The sequence below is a fragment of the Amblyomma mixtum genome, chromosome 3 (genome assembly GCF_055824585.1).
Source record: "Amblyomma mixtum isolate Tamu chromosome 3, ASM5582458v1, whole genome shotgun sequence".
In the NCBI taxonomy this organism is placed as follows: Eukaryota; Metazoa; Arthropoda; class Arachnida; order Ixodida; family Ixodidae; genus Amblyomma; species Amblyomma mixtum.
In genome coordinates this window covers 172,422,176-172,446,854 of record NC_143014.1, presented here as the reverse complement: position 1 = coordinate 172,446,854, position 24,679 = coordinate 172,422,176, and the positions used below count along the sequence as shown (strand labels likewise).

At 47.1% G+C, this 24,679-nt stretch overlaps 1 protein-coding gene across 2 annotated transcripts in view; it reads right to left on the bottom strand.

The window, feature by feature from the left end:
* The window catches only part of LOC149352726 (TOX high mobility group box family member 3-like), a 387,363-nt gene that overhangs the window by 280,323 nt on the left and 82,361 nt on the right, over positions 1 to 24,679 (bottom strand). Inside the window, exon 3 of one of the 2 annotated variants that reach the window (XM_089581938.1) lies at positions 15,020 to 15,112. The exons of the other annotated variant lie outside the window; for it this stretch is intronic. The gene's annotated coding sequence lies outside the window, so the exon portion shown is untranslated. The remainder of the gene's footprint in view (positions 1 to 15,019; positions 15,113 to 24,679) is intronic. 2 annotated transcript variants of the gene reach the window in all.

Here is a 24,679-nt window from a genome sequence, read left to right as displayed (position 1 = left end):
AGCCAAAATTTGGTGTGCCACAGCGCCGAGGGTAACTGCATTTTCGAAATTCTGAAAACTGATATGGATATTACTTACAGTGGGCTACAAGCCTCTCAATAAATAAAGAGCGTAACAGTAATAGGTAAAAGTGAACTATTCAATATCAGTTAATTAAACAGCCTACTACTAGATAGCACGTCTTAGCTCTATTCTGATGCACCCGCTGACCCTGCTATGCCGAAAAAAAAAAGCGCTCTTCTGACACAAAAAGTCTATTTTAAAAGATTGCAGAACGTGTACCCGGTATGCTCCAGCAGGGAGCGTACACTATAGGAACACTAGCATATCTGACGTTCTGACACTCCCTTCTACGCTTGCCTTCTGCTGGAATCCATTCCGTTACCTGAAGGGATCATCGATTACTTTGTCTTCGCATCCCATGCCGCGTACATGCATATTTCTCCTTGATTTCAACTAGAATATCATTACCTCGCATTTGTTCCCTCACCCATTCTGCTGTCTTCCTGTCTCTTAACGTTACACATGTCATTTCCTTTCCGCAGCTCGCTGCGTTGTCCTAAATTTAAGTTCAACACTTTTTCATTTCACTTGCAGTTTGAAAGAAATGGTTTTCCCAGAGTGCAAGTACCATGTGGATCGGGAGGTGCAATAAGGGTTTTTGTGCGGGAACCCACCGTAGAGAACCGTACGCGACGTGCGGAGGTCACTGGTTCGGTTGCCATCCATAGCGAGTTGTCTTTCCCTCCACTTTTTGTCAAAGCATCTAATATATGAATTGTAACTTAATTACGATTCTTATACGAATAAAAAATATTTCCCAATGATCTCCCTCGTTTCAAAGACTGTTGGTTTCTTGCGTATGTGCCGCAACGGGCCCCTTATTACCATTTTTCCTAACTCCTTACAGCCCGAACAGGGTCTCGGATTTGGCAATCTTATGCTACAGATAGCATAAACGTGCCCTCGCGCATCAGTTTGCCCACACTGTGAAACTATGCGCGCTTTTTCAGATCACTGCTCAACAGAACGCAGTGCAAAGCACGTGATTTCAGCACCTCCTTATAATGCACCTTCCGAAAGGCGCTGCCACGGGCAGCCCCTTCCCTCCTTTCAACCCGCGGACGGCAAGATCGCTGCCCGACAAAACTGATTCCTTCGTCCTGCAGTTCTTGATGGACAAAAATGTTAGCAACAGCCGCGAAAAATTTAACACTTTAACGTAATAACTATGGCACAAATACGGAGCTTCGCGCCCAGCAGTAGCGATCGAAGCTAACAAACTACGAACGTGTAAAGAAAATAAGCCTTATCTTGCAGGAAGAAGAAAGAAAAGTGAGATGAAGCTATAAAAAACGGGTACGAAAATCCATAAAAAACATTTAGAAGGCAGTGTATAGGAAGCAGGAGAAAGTAGCGACCCAATCGAGGTGTTTCCAGAAGATTCAAACGCTGGCGGAGGGGGGAAAAAACAGAAAGAAAGAGAAAACGAAGTAGCTGCACGCTAAGGGCAATCCCCACTTTAGCTAACCCATCGGGGAAGGGAACACGCAGCATGAAGGTGATCCCAAAGTGCGAAAGCATTAGCGGCCTTTCGAGATGGGATCATGGAGGATTGGGGATCACGGCAGCTCCCACTTCGCGGCTGGGACTGAGAAAACTTGGCGATCGTGCAGTTACTTCCTGCCTGCGACAACGCTCACTCGCGAAATAACTCTGGCGCCGAAATCACGTCTACAAAAAAAAAGAAGAACGACCCCGCACAACTGCCATGGCACGCAAACGCAGGGAAGAAAATAAAAAAAAAATGAAAGAAACGAAGAGCAGCAAAGAGACGAAATACCACGAGCCGAAAAGGCCGCATTCTGAAGTTTGGGCACTGTCGCTGACAGCCGGGATTAGAAACCACTCATGAAGAAAACATGACATTCGATGCAAGGAACCAAAAACACGCCGTTTAGGCGCGCGCCTTGGTCTTGCCGATCCATCAGCTTCCCTCGACAGTGAGCTGTGTTTTCCAGCGATTATATCTACCCCAGAAATAAATAGCCCAAGCTGCCTACCCCCTTCCTCTTCCACCACACACACACACACCCAGAAAAAAAAAAATTAAATTAACACGTGGAAGTACTGATATTAAATATATCACAACAGGTTTTCCTTAGTGGTCGCTTCCTTACTTTTTCCCCGGTTAGGACTCATGGTATTAGTGACGAAGATAGGAATATGCTTCTAAAATATGAAAATTACGGCACGTGCTGCTTCTAAGCTACCTTCGTTCTTGCTGCTCTGCGATATAAATTTAACTTGATTTAGTAATTCAGGATAAGTTGTCATTCACCATCACAAACTAAAAAAAAATACCGAGAGCACTGAAGTCCGTCTTCTGGCAATTCGACGACGCTGTGCAGGTTGATCAGTGTATGGAAGTTTGCCGGTCGTCCTCCGAGCGCGGAACGCTCCGGTACTTCTGACAACGCTCTGTACACGCCATGTCGATGCCAGAAGCATGCGCTGTGAAGTGCCAGACAAACTTCACTTTTAACCTTGCGGCACAATCAGGGACACGGAGAGAGAAGGGCAAGGGAGTTTTTTGGGCTGAAAAAAAAAAAAAAAAGGGCGCACCATGAGGCGCTCTTTACTTACGGTTTCGGTTTTGGTTAATAAATACGCCTTACTGCCAGGGCCATGTTACCTCCGGCCGGCCTCTCCACCTTTCCCTCATTAAAATCCCTTTCTCTCTCTCTCTCTCGTTTTGAATTCCTGGCCACAACTCTTCACTGACAGCCACACGTACCAGTCCCCTGTGATGCTTATTGTGGTTGTCGTTCACAAGCGCCAGTTTGAGAAGACTCGCACGGAATAAACACCAAAACCACTCTACGTCGCGGGAATTACACCGGAGGCGTCCACTTTGTGCTTCAATCTCAGGAGGTCGCAGCTAGCACGCGCATCGCATTCACCGCCATAAATACTAATGCCTACTAATAAATACGCAAAGTGTAGTATTAGTAAAAACGTCTTTACTGACGGGAAATCGTATATGCACGCAATAAACAGGATCAGCTATGCAACAGCACTTTCGGCGGAGATCCCACGACGCAGGCACTGCGCTCGTAGGCCTAAAATCACTGAAAACGCGCTGCGTATACCTAATGATGCAAACACGCACGAAACTGAGTTTCTGCACCGTTCTGTCTCTTCCCTTCCGCTCCCTGACGACTTATCCGAACAAGGAGACCCACTAGTCCCGGGTACAGGCTTCGCTGCCTTGAGACATGATTCCGCGTCGAAACTGCCACTGCGCGAATCCTCGAAAAGTAACGCCAACGACTCGTCTTACACGCTGTTAAAGATGCAGGCGCGTCACACAACGACGCTGAGCGCGCCACAACCGCGAAACGTGAGCAGGTGCAGTGCGCACCAACCACTGACGTCGGCAGCGCGTCGGGTGGAACAAGAGTTTCGCGCGTCGTGCAAGAAGGCGGCGACAGATGAGGTCTAGGGGTCGACACGGGACACCTAAGCCGCAATCACCGCCACTTCGCTCATCAAAGGCAAGTCATGGATGGAGGATGACACATCAGCGACACGGGTAGCGTAACACGGGTCCCAGGCCTTTCGACCAGCCCCCTGTAGACAAGCCTTAACCCTGGCCCGCCTCTTCATCGAGCCAAGTCCGGATTCATTACCTCTTCCTTTAATTACGAAAAACGCGGCACGCAGCTGAGGCATCGCGCGTCAGCGTGTTCGCTTCTGCACGCTCGCCCAGGAGACGTGTCGAACCTGCGGAGGCAAGGATTGCGCTACATGCAGCGGCGGCTCCCTAATGAGATGCCGGGAGACATGATGCAGCTCGAGCTGAGATCATGCGGCTACCAAGAACATCGAAGGCTTCCAGGTAGGTGGCACTTTTGTCCTGCTATCGGGTGCACCACTTTCTGCTAGGGTTTTAACGCAAAGCAGATGCCTGCGGGGGAAAAAAAAAGCACGCACCTGACATCATGCTACGGCTCAGATACGCGTCATCGAGACAAACTTGGAACCATCCCCGTTCTTACTATATGGTGGCGCTGAACTGGAAGCTAAGCAGCTCGCATCAGGAAATCAAATCAATAGGCGAATTCTGCAGTTCGAGCCTACCACTTCAGCAATCCTGATGGCCCGGTGAACGATGGCGAAAGTGGCGACCACTCAAAGCTTGACCACTGAAATTTGTTTCTGATTTGCTGGCGCCAGCTGTAGCTTTCACTTCACCGCCAGCAAATATTGATACAAGGCATTGTATTCGCAAATGAAAGTGTGCCTTTAAACAATAACTTCTTGGGTGACAAATGCGCTGGCTCTAAACAGTGACGGCACAAATTATGCGTCGCAGTATCCAGCGTCGCATACAGGCTTCTGACGACGTCAGAACACCGAAGTGGGAAGGGGGAAAAAAAACTGCATCACAAATAACTCCAGCCGAGATACGATTTCTGACAAACTAACGCACTCCGTCAACAGCAACGGTGACGAAAGTGAAGCAACTACTGTAAGAAGGAAAGCCGTTCGGCAACTGCATGCGAAGCTTCCAAAAAGAAAAGGACCAAGAAAGAAAATACAGATATAAAAGAACGGAACGAAAGGTACAGACATATGGCGAACAAGAAGAGGCCGAAGCAGGTGTATAAATTGATAAAAGGAAAAAAAATGAATTCGCGCGCACATTCTCCAATCAACACCACTTCTCTTCCCGACCGGAACAGCCACAGCGACTTCCTTCCGCTTGCCGAGCCGCCCCCAGGCTTTTCGGATTGGGCGCGTTAAATTTAACGCCGAGAACGGAGCCTCGCTCTCACTCCGAGTTCGTTTATCTCGGCCGCTGGCCTCTGCCGACTGCATCCAGCGGCGCACTGAGGCCACGAACGCCGTCGAGGCGCCTTCGACTGCCCCACCTGTTGCTTGCAGGCTATCCTGATCGAATGGCAGGACACATGGACAGATAAAAAGCAGCACTGGCAGATGCATGTGCGGAGTGGTGGCCACAGCGATCGATATCTGGCCGCATGCCCTGATAAAGGGGCCACTTGCTTCTGCGCGCCGCCAGTAGCGAAGTAATGCGAGTGACGTAGTAGCTGTACAATGCTGATCGGGTCTAACAGGGTACTGTATTTACTCAGTTATAGGAGGGCCTTTTTTTTTTTCTCCCTCAGCTAGACATCTTAACCTAGAGGGGTGTACAGACCGACAATCACGACCAACACAGGTCGGCTTACCATTGCGATCAAAGAACTAACATCCCTCTCCTCGCGCACCGACAGATTCTAGCACCCTTTTTTCAGTGAAGGCTTGAAGCAACACGCAAGGATCCTGATACTGCCCAAAATGGACGCCAAAATAAGCATTCTTGGACTATAAATTACCTTTCTGGATTTAATGGGAAGCATCGACTAACACCTGAATAAAGTTTTCATTCATGTGAATAAAAATTTTTGCGCCTACTTTGCCCTCACATTGACTCGAGCGAGGTGCTGGAAGTGGTAAGGGAATATGTCTATTTAGAGGAGGTGGGGGCTGCTGATCCGGATCATGAGAGGGAAATAACTAGAAGAATAAGAATGGGGTGGAGCGCATACGGCAGGTTCTCCCAGATCATAAAGGGCAGTTTACCAATATCCCTCAAGAGAAAAGTATACAACAGCTGTATCTTACCGGTACTCCGGTACTCACCTATGGGGCAGAAACGAGGAGGCTAACGAAGAGGGTTCAAGCAGCGAGCTATGGAAAGAAAATGATAGATGTAACTTTTAAGAGACACGAAGAGGGCAGAGTGGGTTAATGATGTCCTAGTCAAAATCAGGAGGAAGAAATGGGTTTCGGCAGGGCATGTAATGCAAGGCAAGATAACCGATGGACCTTAAGGGTAACGGAGTGAATTCCCAGAGAAGGCAAGCGCAACAGGGGCGGCAGAAAGTTAGGTGGGCGGATGAGTTTAAGAAGTTTGCGGGGATACGGCGCCCACAGCTGGCAAAGGACAAGGTTAATTGGAAAGATATGGGAGAGACATTTGCTCTACAATGGGCGTAGTCAGGCTGATGACTATTATGATGGACACCGACTTTAAGGGCCAATAGACAATCGTGGCAGACCTATTCGAATAAATACGGTACGTGCCGAGTCAAACTCTAAAGAAAGAAAGTCAAGATGCGAGGACCTGATACACACCGCGCTTTGAATTCGGGCTCGGTTCGCGAATGGCCGGATCCCCTACGCTGACCGACCACAACATCCAATGTGCCAGAAAATACCTCACCGACATTACCCGCAGAGCTTTTCGGAAAACTGACGCAGATCCAGAAGCTGTTCGTGCCTGAGATCATTTCAAGAGTGGTCGGTGCCCAAATGCTGGCCAGCGACGGTAATAGAAAAATAATGCGCCAGACCATCACGAGTCGATATCAAAAAGTCTCAAGGCCCTGCTCACGGTTACACAACCATGAGACCCCTCTCTGTGCATTGTGTTGAGAAAAATGGAAGTAAAACACGATTTGATTTTGTTGTAAGAATTCTGAAGCCGGATCCACGCCGCAGCAGACCAGCGACGCCAGACTTAATCCTTGTGCGTATTTCCTTCTCTCTTATTTTCGCTCCAGAGGTGCACAAGATGCCAGCAAACATTTTGCCTTAGTCCTAAAATGGCCACAGAAAGACTGCGAATGGGGACGATAATGGAAGCGGAGAAAAGTTGGCACACAGCAGAAAGAAAGGAGACATGAGAGTTGTCAGCGCTCCCTTGTAAGCGATCTTTCGTAGCCTGTCTGCGAAATTAACGTGCTTCATGTCTCGCTCAAGGCGACTGCTCATGAAGAATTCTCTTACCTGTGCAAACGACAGAACGAAAACACCAAATAGTGCTACAGTTTTAAGGAAAGCCAGATTTTTACTTGACTTTCTAATAACAATACTGCGGGTGATTTACCCATCGAATTATGAGTAACATGAAACGCTAAAGCAAAGGGCCCTATGTTTAGACTGTTGGTCGCATCACATGAAATGCACAGGCTGTTTCACACTTAGAGCGGAGGGAAACTGGGAGCGCATGACCGTCGCGCTTCGCGAAGCGATGGGGTGCTGCCAACAGCCGGAGAGAATGAGTGGCACCAGGCGCATGCGCGAAAAGAGCAGCCGGCCGTGCTTATTGCGCATGCGCCTTAACCACCGATTCTCCCTAGCTGTCGGCGGAAGCACTTCGCGAAGCGCAGCGGTCACGCGCTCCCAGTTTTCCACCAAGTGTGAGACAACCTGTACAATGCTAATTTACCTTACAGCCAATTAGTAGAAGTAATTTAGGTGGTACAAGAGCAGCCACGTAACGCGTTACGCGCCTTTTTGTAGGTGGACACTACAGCCACGTACCTCGAAGCGCGATTGAAGCAGTCCACTGACCCAGAGAGCCACTTATGCGCCTTTCCCTTCCCCAAAAGGAATGAAGGGCTTAGACTGCGAATAAGAGAACACTGGGAACTATGCTTTGTGCAAGCGGGTTCTGGAGCCGTGAAGTGGGCCGGGAAAGCGATTGAACCCAAGACCACAAGCGGAAGGAGGCCAGGTATGCACGTGAGCGCATACAGACGCCAAAACGGTCCTGTAAGACGCTCAACCAGGTAGTCGATCGTGAAACATCAAAATGGGCCTGCCACTCCAGACGTCTCGGCCGCTAATGAAAATCAGCTTTCGCTGATTAATGCGCTAAGGCGGTGAGCTTCGATCTAACAATTTTGTGTGTGCGTAACTTCAGTTTCAGTCATTTTTCTGCGCTCCAGCATTTCAGCACGAAATTTACCGATGAGATACCGCACTGTCACGAAAGCCCTTCGATAACAAGAACCACGATAGAGATGTTAACACGAAAGAAGTGGCAGAGTAAAAAATCTATAAAACTTTATCCATTTGCTGTGAAATAAGAGTCGCATTTCACACACACATGGCTACATTTCGCTAATGGCTTCACTTAAAAGGGCATTTACGCATGCAACCGTCGTTTGCTGAAGTTAGCATCACAACGGAACATACACTGTAAACAAAAATATACCCAAAAGGGAGTAAAAATGGTGGCGGCCACCCTTTTTACTCCATTTGTGAAAACATTTACTCCATGAGTGGGGAGTAAAAAGGTGGACTGTCCTTCATTTTACTCCCATGAGGGAATAATGGAGTAAAATGAGGATTTACCAGCATTTACTCCAGTCTATAGACTGGAGTAAATGCTGGTAAATCCTCAGTTTAACCAATTAACTCTTTTTCTATAGAAAAGGTGTTAATTGTGCCAAATACTCCACCAGTGCCGAAATGGAGTAAAAAACACCATTTTGTGCAATCCGCCCCGCCGCCTAGCGTCTCGTCTGCTTCTGGTCAGTTGTCGGATAATGGCGGTGAGTGACGACCGCTTGGTTACCATCGTCGCTGGATCTCTGCTGACTTCTGCTCCTTCACGGGCGCCTGCCGCGGTACAAGATATCGACTTGTCGCCGTTTTCCGCTACAGTACGTTACATAATTGAATTGCTCCTGTGAAGCCTCCAGTGCTCTAACGATACCTGACTTTCCTTTGTGTCGCCACCCCGTTAGCCCCCGCTTAGGCCTAATTCTCACAGGCTTTTTCAGTGTGGTTCTCGCAATGTGTTGCAGCAGATTATGTGTTGCATGAACATGGAACTGTGATAGAACATACTGTCAACGCTGAGTTCTTGATTGAACTCATGAGGCCACATTTTTCCTCAGCCATGTTTAAAATCCAAGCCTTAATGAAGTGAATATGAAAGCAAACACTGCCATTCCAAACTACCATCAGGTGTATTTTCATCTCTTCTGCTCTGGTTTTGAGTCAAATATAGCGTGGTGCATGACCGTGAAAACTACCCAGCATCTCCTTTTCAGTTTTGAACTACTGATTATAATGCTACATCCCTTTATCTACGAACATGGCCAACGAAACGAGCTCGTACAGCAAAAGGAGACGACAAGCAGACTCCTGCCGCGTACGCCGCCTCTGGGCTAGCAGACGGCGGAAAGAATGCGTGACGCTGGGTCACATTAGGGCAGCGCAGTTTCCCAAGTTGGGTTGCCGGCGGCCCGCAGAGCTACTGCCCGTTTCCGCCGCTGTCACTGCTGTAAGAATGAGCCTGAATAAGGATAAATAAACATGACGCCATTTTTAGGCTCCATCTCTGTGGGTAGTAAAAAATTTACTCCCTTTCCAGTCCAAAATAACTCTCTTTATACTCCAAAATAACTCCCTTATATGAGGGAGTAAATAAAAAACACCATACATATGGAGTAAAAAAAACCTCCTTTTGTGTGTGCGTTAGAGGACAAGTCATTTATTCCCTTTTGGGTGTTTTTTTTTGCTAACAGTTTAGTAGTAAAAATATGTTTATTGACCTGTAAAAGTGCAAAACGAAGCACGCTACGTCCCTCTAGCCCTATTTACGCCATGTGCACACTTGTAGTGACTGCTGGTGCGGCTTCTCATGGACAAACAAGCTTCCTTGATTTCTGCTAGGACGGCCATGACTGTCCTCAAAGCAGAATGGCGAGCACCGTTTACTTAAGTCCTCACATGTACACGCAGGACGAACAACAAATTAAAATTGACATTAAAGGGACACTGAGGAGAAATTGAAGCTGGCTTGTATCGACAGAATACCAGCTCCTGATTACAAAAACGCCACTCATACTGACAACAAAGCTCTTGTAACGTAGAAAAGAGCAAGAACCAAAATACAGGTATCGCCGCCACAGGCCAAACTCGAAAGTACAAGCGTCATGAGATCATAGGACAAAACAGTGTTGCTAGAACCAATGGTTCTAGAAACACTAGAACACGAGAAGCTACGAATCACTGAGGCGCAGGCAATTCATGTGCAAATCTCCTTGACGTCGCCAGTGGCGCCACGTATCCGGCAGCTATATATATACGCGCGCGCCTGCAGCATCGGGACCAATCAGCGCCTGCTCAACGGCAGTAGGCGGGCTCCCGCTATTCCGCTAGCGGTAACAAGGTACACGGTATGCTAAAGGTGTCTATTTGCTAGAACTTCGTTGACGACTTCGAGAACGGGATCCATCGTAACGCTGGCAAAACGCTGGTGCAAACGTAAACGAAGCGACGGCCGCAATAGCCGATAGATGCCTTCAACGCGCGGCCGGCGGTAGCTTTGTTTGCGGCTGCTGCCAGGCCGCACTGCTGGCCGTCAGAAATCACGGAGTCTGCGTTACGTCATGTGCACGTCATGTTTCACGTCACTTAGTCCTGTGTCGTCATAGGAGAATCCCAAGTTTGAATCAGAGCGGCGGGAAAAACTTTTTCAACTTCGAATCCAAATTTCTTAGAAATAAATGCATCTTTCGCTGCCGGCCAAGTGGCAACAAAGCCATGAAATGCCAAACTATCGGATTTTGCTGTAAAAAAAAAACAATATTGATAGAGCTCTCCTCACTGTCCCTTTAAGCAAATGTAAGCTCACAGACTAAAGCAAACGACGCTCTGAACTTTGCATGCAAGCAGGGACGGACGACAGTAGCAAAAGTGTCCTTGCTCGCAAGTTTCCTGAGTGTGTTGGTGCGGCTTTCTTCAAGAGGAATTCAGAAGCCCGGGCTCACACCGCACATTTCTGCCCCGCCAACTATGATTCTTGGCACTTTCGAATTGCTCATGGAGGGATCGGTCACCTGGCTACATAGCGCGCATGCGCTAGCCGCCGATCACCCTTTTGTAGTGCGAAAGAGCTACTTCCCTAGCAGTGCTGGTAAACCCGGGGTATGTGTGAAGCCTCAACCTTTAGCCTTTGACGGAGCGCCCGCGGCGGAAGCCTTGCGCAGCCACTCCGTCAACGGCAGCCTACGCCAATGATCAAAATATTTCACTTCAACGCGCGAAACCGGCACCCTCCCTCCAACTCCCCGGGCGCGGCTGCCGATAGCGGCTGACGATAAGACGTTGCATTCGGTTGCCTTCGAGGCGGTGTTGCCTCAAGTGCTTTCGCACACCCTACTCGGTTTAAGTACAGAGACCAAAACACATGCCTAGAACGACTGAACTGCGTGTTCTGCAGCTCCCAAAGCTGCTGCGACCAGGGAGGCAAAAAATGACGGTGAAATCCTATGAGTTTAACAGCACGTGCTTACAACCAGACCCTTTTTAACAAAATGTCATCCCTAGATATTGCGTGTTCAGCTGGAAACCCTCCCAAACATGTTCTAGACAAGCGTTTTGCCCTCTGTACATTAAAACAATACAATTTTTTTTTATACAACGGGCCCTGTGTATTCGACAGCACGGCGGCGACCTTGATTTTAATTAAGCTGTATAGGCTTTCCGGCTATTGTTCTGAGAACATCCCATGACACGGCCGCGCCCGCGAAAGCCTATATTCGCGCCTTGGGCACCGCACGCGTTCAGACCGCAACAAGATACACTGAAGGAACCCCATCGCTAATGTTCGGAGGTCACATGCTCGTGGATGAAGAGGGGAGACCCTACGCGATGGACAGAAAACAAGTCGAGCGTGGGAACAAAGGCAGGCATGAACGGGAGAGCGACCACGAGAATACCAAGACCGCGCTCTTGTAGCTGTTCCTAGCTGGGCAGCTCGATAAATCAGCTTTTCACCATCTCCGAGTGTCAGCTAACGCGCGCAAGCGCTCGAATCGGGGGTGTTCATGCACCCGCGGTGCAAGTGCGGGTGCTTCTTGGATGGCTCGAACACGGCGAGCTGCAGCGAGAAAAAGCGGCCGTAGATCGCCGAACCTATCTTGCTTTGTTCGGGTGAATGTATATCAGACATAATGACTCAGGCGAAGTGCAAGGCAGAATTCCGCGTTTTTTTTTTTTTTTTCTGTCCGGTCCGTAGGGCGAAGGCAGAATTCCACGATCGTGTTTTTTTTTTTTCTGATCAGTCCTTATGGCGAGTCATCTCTCAGCTCTCGACTGTTCGGGTTACGACGATTTTCACGGGGGCATCAGCTGAGCAGGGGCCGACCGCGCGCCGTGGGGGCGCATCGCGTTTCACCCCGCGGCGGCTGACTGCACGTGCGCTCTTGAGACGCTGGCGCCAGCCATGCTGGCGCCGTGAAGCTCGAGGGATTGCCTGGCACCCGTGCGTTGCAGCTAGTCCTTCAACCTGACGTTTGCTTCCAAACACGGCAAACTGGCGCCACAAGAAGCGGAGAGCAGCGGCCGGAAAGAAAATATACACGGCGCAGCGCATTTATTTCTTTTCTATATATATTTTTTTCTTGAGAGACCTCTAGATTGAGCACCACGCCTCGGGTTGTAGACAATTAATGTTAAACTGCCAGATTAGGGGCACCATAGGAGGTGGGGCACTTGTTTTCCCGTCAGGAAAGATGCTACTACTACTACTACTACTACTACTACTACTACTACTACTACTACTACTACTACTACTACTACCACTACTACTACTACTACTACTACTACTACTACTACTACTACTACTACTACTACTACTACTACTTCTACTACTACTACTTCTACTACTACTACTACTACTACTACTACTACTACTACTACTATCACGCAGGTCACGGGATGTGGTCATTCATTTTTGTTGTTCATTGCAGTGATTGAAAACACCACACGGAGCCCCAATTTCTTTTATTTTTATTATTTATTTATTGCTACCCTCAAGGTAGAAACATCACAGAAGGTAGTGGGTTGAGTACAAAGACATTAACATGCACAGCAAAAACAAACATACAAGTAACATGTAAGTACAGGTGAGGTCCGCATTATAAGGAGCATTACTCATTGTGTATGTAGGAATTCGTGTAACAAAATATAGCACAACACAGGCGCTAAACTCGAAGCATTTTAAAACACATAATAGTATATCATCATGAACAAAGATAAAGAAGGCAGATTTTCTACAATATTAAGGAATGTTTATATGCACAATATTGCACACGGCAGAATGAAATAATAAAGACTGATTGATTGCTGCAATAGGCGAGGGAAGGCGATTCCGGTCTTTCGATGTGCGGGCTATGAATGAATCGGAGAAAGTATTACTACTGCCTGGAATGATGCCAACTTTGTGAATATGGTCTATGCGTGATGAAACATATGCGGGCGGAATGAGCAACTCACCGTATAAATTATCACAGTAAAAGTTCTTATGGAAGAGAAATAACCGTGCGATCTTTCGACGTGATGCGAGAGGAAACAAGTTGAGGTTAGATTTCATTGTAGATACACTGGCAGTGCGATTATAGTTAGAAAGGATGAAACTAGCAGCATTGTTTTGAATTATTTCTAGTTGGTTAATGAGATCGGTAGTGTCCGAGTCCCAAACTGACGATGCGTACTCAAGTTGCGAGCGAACTATTGTTTTGTACAAGAGAAGCTTGGTGTTTACAGGGGCTGTGTAGAAGTTCCGTTTTAAGTAGCCCAGCATGCGGTTAGCTTTGTTGAGGATAAATTCGACGTGAGTTTTTCAGCTAAGGTTAGAAGTGATATGAATGCCTAGATACTAATATGATGCAATAGATTTGAGAGCGAAGTTGTTAAGATACTATCTATGTAAGTTGCTAGAAGACCTTGATACGCGCAAGAATTCGAATTCGTTGACATTTAGTGTCAATTGCCATGATTGGCACCAAGAGGAAATATTGTTAATATCGGTTTGGATTGCGTAAATGTCGTCGTAGGTTTTTATTTCACGGAAAAGGACACACTCATCAGAAAATTAGTGAATTGATGAAGTAAAACAGTTAGGCAAGTCATTAATAAATATTAAGGAAAGTAATGGCCCAAGGACGGTACCTTGTGGAACACTGGAAAGAACGGGGTGTAAACGTGAGTTGGTACCATTAAATGCCACGAACTGCTGACGACCTGTTAGAAAAGCACTCAAGCCATTTTAGTATGTTAGTATCAAGCCCTGTCATACGCAGTTTTAGAAAAAGCCGGTGACAAACCTTATCAAAAGCCTTGGCAAAGTCTAAAAAGATACAATCTGCAATGGAACGATGATCAAGAATAGCATGCAATCTATGAGTAAAAAGGGCAAGTTGCGTTTCGCACGAATATCACTTACGAAACTCATGCTGCGCATTATGAAAAAACGAGTTTGATTCTAAGAAATTGACTATATGTGAAAAAAAGGACACATTTGAGAATTTTAGAAGGGATGCTGGTGACTGAAATAGGGCAACAGTTATTAGGTGAGCACTCGTTTCCAGATTTATGTACTGGAATCACCTTCCCTATCTTCCAGTCTGTCGGTATTGTACTATTTTCTAAAGAATGTCCAAACACTTTTGACAGAATCATAGATGAATAAACAGTAGTGCTTTTTAAAGAACTCTGAGTTGACGCAGTCGATGTAGGCCGCTGAAAACGATTTCAAACCGTCGATAATTTTCGCGATTCCATCCGGGTTTATCATAGCAAGGTACATTGGTAAGTAATTATGGGCGCTACAGTCTGGCAAGTCGGATGAGACGGTTGTGGTGAAATAACTGGCGAAAACATCACTTAATACCGATGAGCACTCATTATCAGTAATAGGTATATCATTAGAGCAGCAGAATGGAATGTTGGGCGAGTTGGAAGCTGTTCGTGATGAAAGTGGGGGCGCAAACAAAACGGAGATAAAGAAAGAAGACAACAGGACGAGCGCCTTTTTCACAACTGTTTTATTTGGAAGGAAACGACTCTTAAATACAAAACGATACCTAAGGCAGCGACACACACACACGCACACACACACACAAAACATAGTTATCATATCAGGGTTAAAAAACACAAAGAAGACGAAAAACTAAAACCTGCGCAGATAGCCTATTTCCTTCTTAGATAGCGAGACCGAAGGCTTGCTCACGCAGTTTCCATACGAGGCTATGTGAAATGCTTCGATCACCTCTTTGGTTCTTTGTTGCGGGTGACGATACAACACCTGTGTGGCCTCAAAGAGAGGACGGTAATTGTTGCATTCTCGTAGATGGTCACTCACCCTTTAGGAGTAGCCTTATCTGCCCCCCTGAGATTAGGGAGACTGCCCTCTTGTGCACAGAAACGCGGAAAGCGTTGATGGTAGTTCCCGTGCCTGCAAAGTGAAGCATAAAGTAAAATTTTAGATGTCAAACTGGTGTTGTGTGTAAAATTTCATTCATCTGTGGGTTAGTGTACATAGGCCAAACTCGGCGGTGTCTGAACATTTGCCTTAGAGAGCACAAAAAAGGTTGTTCGTCAGGAGTGAGTGAACATCTTCGACAATGCAACAATTGCCGTCCTCTCTTTGAGGCCACTCAGGCGTTGTATCGTTACCCGCAACAAAGAACCAGAGAGGTGATCGAAGCATTTCACATAGCCTCGTATGGAAACTGCGTGAGCAAGCCTTCGCTCTCGCTATCTATGAAGAAAATAGGCTATCTGCGCAGGTTTTAGTTTTTCGTCTTTGTTTTTAGAGCGCAGCTCTTTGGCGCCCGTTTCTGCGTTTCGCGGCATCGCCGTCGCCGTTGTTCGTTGTAGCCAGCAGTGGACACCTTAGACGCGCTTTAAGCTGCGAAACCAATGGAGCGGGAGCTTGGAAAGCAGAGGAAAGGCGCATAACTGCCCTCTTGGAACAGTGGACACCTCAATCGTGCTTTAAGCTACGTGGCGGTAAAATTGGTAACTTAGTTTTTGAGGAAAGGAAATGGCGCAGTATCTGACTTACATATCTCGGTGGACACCTGAACCGCGCTGTAGGGAAGGGAGGAAGGTGGGAGTGAAAGAAGAAAGAGAGAAAGAGGTGCCGTAGTGGAGGTCTCCGGAGTAATTTCGACCACCGGGGATCTTTAACGTGCGCTGACATCGCACAGCACACGGGCGCCTTTTGCGTTCTGCCTCCATCTAAACGCGGCCGCCGCGGTCGGATTCAAACCCGGGTACTCCGGCTCAGCAGACGAGCGTCTTAACTACTGAGCCACCGCAGTGGGTGGCTGTAGTGATAGATGTGCGCTGCATGCGTTGGCATTGACAACGTTGCGCCAGAAACGCGGCGCTGAAGCCATGGGCGCTCAAGCCATAGTGCGCATAACTGGCTCCCTGGGTCACTGGACACCTGAATCGCGCTTGTAGGTACGTGGGGTGATAAGAGAGAGATGTGGGCTGCAGGCATTGACATCGTTGTGCCAGAAACACGGCGCTGAAGCCATGGGCGCTCAAGCCATAGTGCGCATAACTGGCTCCCTGGGTCACTGGACACCTGAATCGCGCTTATAGGTACGTGGGGTGATGAGAGAGAGATGTGGGCTGCAGGCATTGACAACGTTGTGCCAGAAACGCGGCGCTGAAGCCATGGGCGCTCAAGCCATAGTGCGCATAACTGGCTCCCTGGGTCACTGGACACCTGAATCGCGCTTATAGGTACGTGGGGTGATGAGAGAGAGATGTGGGCTGCAGGCATTGACAACGTTGTGCCAGAAACGCGGCGCTGAAGCCATGGGCGCTGAAGCCATAGTGCGCATAACTGGCTCCCTGGGTCACTGGACACCTGAATCGCGCTTATAGGTACGTGGGGTGATGAGAGAGAGATGTGGGCTGCAGGCATTGACAACGTTGTGCCAGAAACGCGGCGCTGAAGCCATGGGCGCTGAAGCCACAGTGCGCATAACTGGCTCCCTGGGTCACTGGACACCTGAATCGCGCTTATAGGTACGTGGGGTGATGAGAGAGATGTGGGCTGCAGGCATTGACAACGTTGTGCCAGAAACGCGGCGCTGAAGCCATGGGCGCTCAAGCCATAGTGCGCATAACTGGCTCCCTGGGTCACTGGACACCTGAATCGCGCTTATAGGTACGTGGGGTGATGAGAGAGAGAGAGATGTGGGCTGCAGGCATTGACATCGTTGTGCCAGAAACGCGGCGCTGAAGCCGTAGGCCGTCGGCGTTCATTGGCGTTGGAAAAGTTTTACACTGCAATAATTTTAAGGAAAGGAAGTGCGCATAACTGGCTCTCTGAGTCAGTGGACTCCTGAATCGCGCTAATGTGTACGTGGGGTGATGAGAGAGAGATATGGGCTGCATGCGTTAGCGCTGACAACGGTAAGCGAACTCTCGCGATCAACCATTAACTGTCACCTGTCAGGGTGGTATGGGTGGGGTGGGGACTTTAATGTAGATATAAAGACAAACAGGAATTTCTTACCATTTATGCGGGAGAACATCCCGTTCCTCTAGCTCGTAATGCCCCCCTGGCTATGACAACCTCGCGAAATACGTGCACAGAACTCGTCTTTCAGGACCAGGCATTGGTGGAGCAAGTCAAGCATATATTCATCTATTTCTCCGACCACAAAGCTTCCTTCATGACAAACAAGAATTGTTGGTGGAGTGTTTCTTGAAGAAGGAATATGTGCGAAAAATAACAAGTTGTCTATAATTGCACACACATGTCTTGCTCGAATTCTTTGCCTCAATCCATCAAAAAGCTGAAACAGCTGATGAGCTGCACTCAAATTTCGCATTAGGAAGTAAAGTAATCGTCGGCAGTTTTTTTTTTAACCCTGATATGACAACTATGTTTTTTTGTGTCACTGCTTTAGGTATCGTTTTGTATTTAAGAAGTCGTACCCTTCTAAATAAACCACTTGTGAAAAATGTGCTCGTCCTGTTGACTTCTTTCTTTGTCTCCGTTTTGTTTGAGCCCCAATTTTCATCATATCATTAGAGCCTGTTAGCATAATTTTAGAAGTGTCTGTTGGATTTAGTTGGATTTATAACTTTCCGAAATTTTCTAGCGGTTTCTAGCAACTAATCTGGTACAGTCTTTGCAAGAAACGCCTTTTTAGTACATTTAACAGCTGAAATGTAAGCATCATTCGCAGACCGATATGACAAGCGAAATTGGCTACGAGAGGTTTTAGCAAGTCGATATAAGTTTCGATAACTTGATGATAACACTGGGCTGTAATCATGACCAAGGTGATAGATCAGAGACACTCCATGCAATGCTCGTGCCCATGGTAGTCTGGGCCATCTCTATTTGAGTGTCAATAGATGACACTCCAGGTATCTGAAAGTTGACTTCTCCGCCATGCTTAGCTTCCCTATATCCAGTTTTAGCTCCCAAATACAACTCAATGTACCTCCTTTCACAGGCACTGTGGTTTGTTCAGTTTTTACGAGGCACTAGCGAAGAGCACGGGAAGAACTTCGCCATTCCATCACTGCACCACGTACAGTGAACATTTGTGTTTAGCAATTACCTTAAAAATGGAACTTTTCTGTTGCTTCTTTTACCTCAGTTTTGAATAAGGTAAAAGCCATACGCAGCTCAACACCGTTACAACAAATGTGAAGAGCAGCCAGCATTTTTTCGCTAAAATCAATGGTTTGTTTTACCTGTAGATGAGATTGATATCGTTTAACAGGTGGGCTGCACTAGCTATAAGGAGCAAACTGGAATCGAAACTGCAGGCTGTCGGAAGGCTCAGCGACTGCGTACGCGATAAAATTTTAATGGCCCCCCTCTTCATTGCATGAAAACAAAAAATAAAACGTAAGCATTTACTAACAAAAAATCAGAAAACAACTGACGTTATATAAGAAACAGCAGTTATCGCTTTCAGACGCCGCTTGCTACTTCTTTAAAAAAAAAATGAAAAATCCGCCTGAGCAGTCTACGTGGGCCTTAAAAAGCCAATGAGTTAGGTTTACAACGGAAAACATCGACGGTTATATTTTACAGTACTACGTCCTCGGAGAAGCCATTGATCGCAAGCCGGAAAACGCGCTGAGAGCGCGCGATGCGGGCTCCAGCTAACAACATTCTACTGATGGAACTTTTTGAGACAACTTCGTTACAGCCATAGCTGCTTCGTATCCCCTGACTTCATGCAACTAATAAAGTAAGTTTCGTTGAGGAAGTGCGTCAACTGACACGCGCAAAATTTAGTATAAAGACGGGAAAGTTAAGGTACGCCTAACCCACTGCGAAAACACGGGCAGCGACACGAACTGGAGCAGGACAGTTTGATCGCATTTCACTTTAAAAAAATTGGCTATGGTTTAGCTCTGGTTAAACCTGGAGGATTGCGAAAGCAACATCTGCGCGTAGCCATGTATTGTTGCGTGAGCTACACTGGCCACAGTCTCGCCGCTTCGCGTGCTCTTGCACGACCATACTGCGCATGCGCGAGGAGCAAGTGACGTCACTACGAACAGCTGGCGTACCTCGCCGCCCGGGCTCGCCTTCCTTTCCGTAAAATGATCGGAGTGTAAAACGTCGACAACGCCAACGCCAATGAACGCAATGAACGCCGACGGCCTATGGCTTCAGCGCCGCGTTAAAATGCGGCTGCCGTGGCTGGGACTGACCAAGCGTTGCGTGTGGGTGGACTGGAAAGCGCTATGCATGACGAGAGAAGCACGCCTGATCCATAGCGCTGTTCTACATCATGGACTGCTCCTTTCAATCCTTTCTTCCCGGCACAGTCCAGGACCCGCTTGCCCAAAGCAATCAGACAGTCTAATTCCCGTCTAGCCTTATTCGCAATTTAGACCACGGTGCTAGAAGTGGTCTGGGCCCTTCATTGGATTAGAGGAAAGGAAAGTAGCATATCTTGCTCGCCATGCCGGTGAACACCTGAACCCCGCCGTGAGAGAAAAACACGAATAATAGCAAAACATACTTTCAGTCGGCGTTCGTGTCATGAGCTGTTTATGGTCTTCCCTTTCCTTAAATCCAACGATGGTCAACACTGTGAATGAGGCTAGATTGGGAACTAGAGTGTCTAATTTTATTCGCAGTCTAAACACTCTCTTGGTTTTGAGGGAAGAAAAGACACATAACTGGTTCACTTTGTAGGCGGATACTTAAACTGAGCAGAGAGAAAAAAAAAAAAACTCTTTGTTGTCGCCGCGCCAGGTTTACCTCCTTTCCATAGAGTAACGCGTGACGCTGCGTGGTGTGACACTGACTACGCTGTTGTACCTCCTACGTTTGGCTCTTTAATTAAGCAATTGCAGCTTTCGCTGTAAAATGGTTGGAAATAAAAACGTAAGGATTCGTCACATAAGTATGCGAGGGACGGGAAGGTGATACGATTTTTTTTTTTTACCCGAGGATGGACACGACGTTAAAAAACCCAGGCCCATACAAACTCCGAAACAAGAGAAAAAAAAAAGCCATCAGGACGGGACATGCGACTGTGCTGAAAAATATTATTTACTGTGTTCGGCGCGACATGCAGGCTCCCTATGCCGCGCGGCATGCGGACGCCACCTGACGACGCACTCCTGGTGTTTTTTTTTTTTAAGAAAAAAAAAAAACGGTGCGGAAGTGCATCGTCAGACGGCACCCGAATGCAGTGCGGCACGATTCGCTACTTCAAGGAAGAAGGGAGGAGAGGGGGGGGGGGGGGGGGGGGGGCGAGACTTTTGACCCAGACTGTGCACAACTGGGAGCCGCCGCGGTGGCTCAGTGGTTATGGTGCTCGGCTACTGACCCGAAAGACACGGGTTCGATTCCGGCTGCGGTGGTCGCATTTCGATGGAGGCAAATGTTAGAGACCCGTATACTGCGCGATTGCACGTTGAAGAATCTCAGGTGGTCGAAATTATCCTGAGCCCTTCACGACGGCGCTCCTCATAGCCTGAGTTGGTTTGGCGCGTTGAACCCCATAAACCAAACCATACGCAACTGCGTACGGACGCTGCACAAAAGCTCAGCGCACCGAAACATGCCACTCTCATTTTTACCAAACCCGACAAATATAAACCAGTGTCCTTATATCTAATGCGCGAGTTCATCAGACTTTACCGTTTTTAAAAGGCATTTGTTTCGTGAACCCCGAAGCAACGATGGGTGGTGGGGCTTCTATTAGCGAATTTTGTTAACGCCTTTATTTAAAACCAGACCTCACCTTAAAATTCATTCAACGTAACCTTAAGGCTAACGTCACACAACCTTAAACCTCATATAACGCAACCTAACCTAATGGTCTCGCGTCAGGTCGTCGAGAAATGCAAAGCCTCAGTGCACTGAGCTTCCTTTCGGGATCGCCAAAGAAAGGGCTGCATTTTTGACCGGGTCAACATAAAATTGGCGAGATTTTGTCTGGCGCCCATTGTGTTCATGGCGCCTGAAAGGATTTTTGAAGGAAAATAGGGACCCAAAGAATTTAAACGAATGTGCGGCCTGACAATCATTATATAGCGCAAACTTTGAAACAGAAAACTCCGTGGCGGTTGCCTGGCAATCACTGCACAGGGTGTTTCCCCTAAGAATTTACACCGTATTTAAAATTAGGCTTTTTGAGTTAGAAGAGCGATTTATTCGGCATAGCTTTGTCAGCGGTGGAGTAAATTAGAATACAGCCGAGACGTGCTAACTAGTAGGCAGGTTAACTAATAATGACTAGCTAATTTTCTAACAATTACCCTTAGGCTCCTTAATTATTGAGAGGCGTGTAGCTCATCCATAAGTAATATCCATATCAGTTTTTAGAATTTTCGAGAACGCGGTTACCCTCGTCACTGTGGCCCAACAAATTCTGGCTATTTCGACGTGTTAGGTGCACTGGTGTGGTTGCTTTGCCTGCAAGCTTCTCGAAAGCGCATGTATTTTGGCGCGATGTCGGCAAAATTTGTTGGGCCACAGCGCAGAGGGTAACCGCGTTTTCGAAATTCTAAAAACTGATATGGATATTACTTACGCTGCACTGCAAGCCTCTCACTAATTAAGGAGCCTAACGGTAATAGTTAAAAAGCTAACCATTCAATATTAGTTAACCAGTCTTCTGGTGTACTTCACCGCTGACAACGCTATGCCGAAAAAAAATCACTCTCCTAACTCAGAAAGCCCATTTTTAAAAACTGTGTAAAATCTTAGGTGAAACGCCCTGTATAACGCAAAACTTTGAAACAGAAAACTCCGTGGCGGCGATTAATTTTCAAATGAGAATATTTCTTCTCAAGAGAAAGCGCTGAGTGAAGACAGTCTCCGCAGTTCCTTTAAAACAAAATCCCGGATCGCCGACTATACCTTGGTACATTCCATGCTTTGCTTAACTATACACGCAAGACGCGATAGATTTGAACAGCCGCTTCAGAAGTGTGGCCGGTTTTGACGAGGAATGAAGATGGTTCGTTACCATGATTGACAGAACAGCTCTATTCCGTTAAAACTAGGCATTAAACACGTCTCTTTCTATACAGATTTCAAAAGGAGTTAAGTTGCACTCTTTGCAGCTGTTGCTCCATTACGGACAAGTTCGTAACAACGAAGTTTAAACGGCGTGCATTTTGAAAGCTAGGAACAAAGGTACACACTTGTATCCTTGCTCGAGGAATGTTTCGGGTGGGTTCACCGAGACTCGCTCATTCTCATTGTATAAGCGCTGATTTTCGACGACAACCAAGCAGCGTCTGCCCCCTTTACGTTTTGTAAAGGGCTCTTAAGCACTCCGACAGGCTAACCGAACCGCTACTGCGACCTGCCACAGTTCAAGGTAATCGCGCTTAACAAAAACCGTCTAAATTTTATTTTTATTTTATTTATTTTATTTAGTACATACTGCTAGCCTCATGCCGAGGCTGTTGCAGGATTGGAGCATGTTATACAAGGGGAGAAAACGACAGTAAGAAAAGTACTCTTAGATTATTGTTATACAGTTCTAGTTGGCACAGTGGAACAAAGGAAACAAAACTACAGTTAGAGATCATAAGTCACAAAAAATTTGCAAGAGGGCAAAAGTAACAAATCAAGAACATTCTGCATTCAGGGTACAGTTGACAGCTGGGAAAGAAAGCTTTCCAGGGACGGGCACTTGACCACGTCATCAGGTAAAGGCATTCCATTCACGGACTGCTTGGGGGGAAAATGAATACTTAAAAGTGTTGCTATGTGCCCGGTACTCGATTAAATGCTTAGAGTGTTGTGTTCTAGTGCTGCGGTGAGTTGAGCAGGAGATGTAACTCTCACTGTTGATTTTAAAGGTTCCAGACAAGAGAAGATAAATATATTTGAGGCGTGTATGCTTGGCGCGACTACTAATTGTGCTAAGACCAGCCTGGGTAAGAAGTTCGGATGGTGACTCGTGGCGGCGATACTTGTTATAGATGAACCTAATTGCCTTATGTTGTATGTTGTGTAATTTGGTAATTAATTTGTTAAATAATTTAAATTAAATAAAGAAAAATCCTTTCCCCGCGCAGAAAAAGTAGTCGTGCTCACGGCACAGTTACAGCACATATGCAGGGCAAGCCAGTGAACAGAGACGTGAGTTAGGACAAGCCGTCGAAAGACAGTCTCTCAAGCAACCAAGGCCACAACAGCCACAGACAAAACATAGGAGCGCGTGGTGGGTGTCGAAAAGGAAGGTGATCATAACCCTTGTACTCTAGGGCGCAAAAGAAGCCAAAATTACAAAGCGGCAAAAGCGAAAAGCGCCCGCCACAAAAATCTAATTGCAGAGAACGATCAAAGCAAGAACAAGAAAAGCTTCGGCAAACCAGACCAGAGAGCTAGCCTGTAGCGGGTCTGGGCGATTAATTAAGGGCAACCCCGAGGGAGCCAGGACCAGTGAACTGCGGCAGACGCTAATAGGCGTTAAATAGAGCGGCGCCTGAGCACGCACAAGGCAAAGCTGCAAAAGCGATGTGGACCTCACTGCTTGCGGACTAAAGTGATGCCAGAAGTGAGAGAAAGCAGGCAAGACGATGAGTAAAAGGGGCCGACACAGTTCACGGGTCCGGAAGTCAGGTGCCTTGGTCTTCGTGCCCAGCCAGCCGTGAAAAACGTCAACTAACTAATACTGGTAGTAGATAGTTGCTATGTAGATTTTTACATGATTCGTGAAGGCAAGAGAAAAAAAAACAACTATCGAGAGGTGAAGCTGCTAATAAGGATCGGCGTGTGCCAGCAGCGAATAAAGAAAATGAATAAGAGGTAGACGCTGTTAACACCGAACGTTTACAGCAAGAAGGATCTACAAGCAGCCTCCCAGAGAGAGAAAATAAGCATGTGTTCGGCAATACACACCACGTATTTATACTGCCAATGACTTCAGATGTTAGCATCTCGTCAGCCCGTTCTTACTTCTGCAATCCACCCTGATAACGTAGTTGACTCATAACTTCTTTCACTCCTTTAATAATTGCAGTTGTATGGCACACTGACTTCCCGAATAACAGCCAGGAATACAGATCGGAACGGAGACTCAATGGATTTTGCGGAGGAAAAAGCGGGCAGTTTTCACATTGTGGAACTATAGCCCACTGTAAGTGACCTTTTCATGTCACGCCTGTGGGGCTAAGCAGAAGAAACCTTGAGCCTCACATGCATTAAACGTACCACATACGCGGCAGCGGTACGCTGAAGAAGAAAAAGAAGAAAAAGAAGAAAAATAAGTTCGATAAGATTGAATACCGAACACCCTGCACACAGAAGGAAAGGTAAACAAAAAAAAAAGTTCAAGTTTTTTTCCGTTCCAACAAGCCTCCAGGTTGAATAGCACGCCGCTCACGCTTTGCGGGAGAGCTTTTAACTAACTTCATATCCTAGCGGTGCTTTGTGATGGACGCTTCTGTTGTAGGCGCAAGTTTTGAAAAAGGTACCCAGCCGAGCGTACCGTTCAGCACTACTTGAGACAAAGACCCGGTGCATATCAGACAGAAGAGTGCTTCG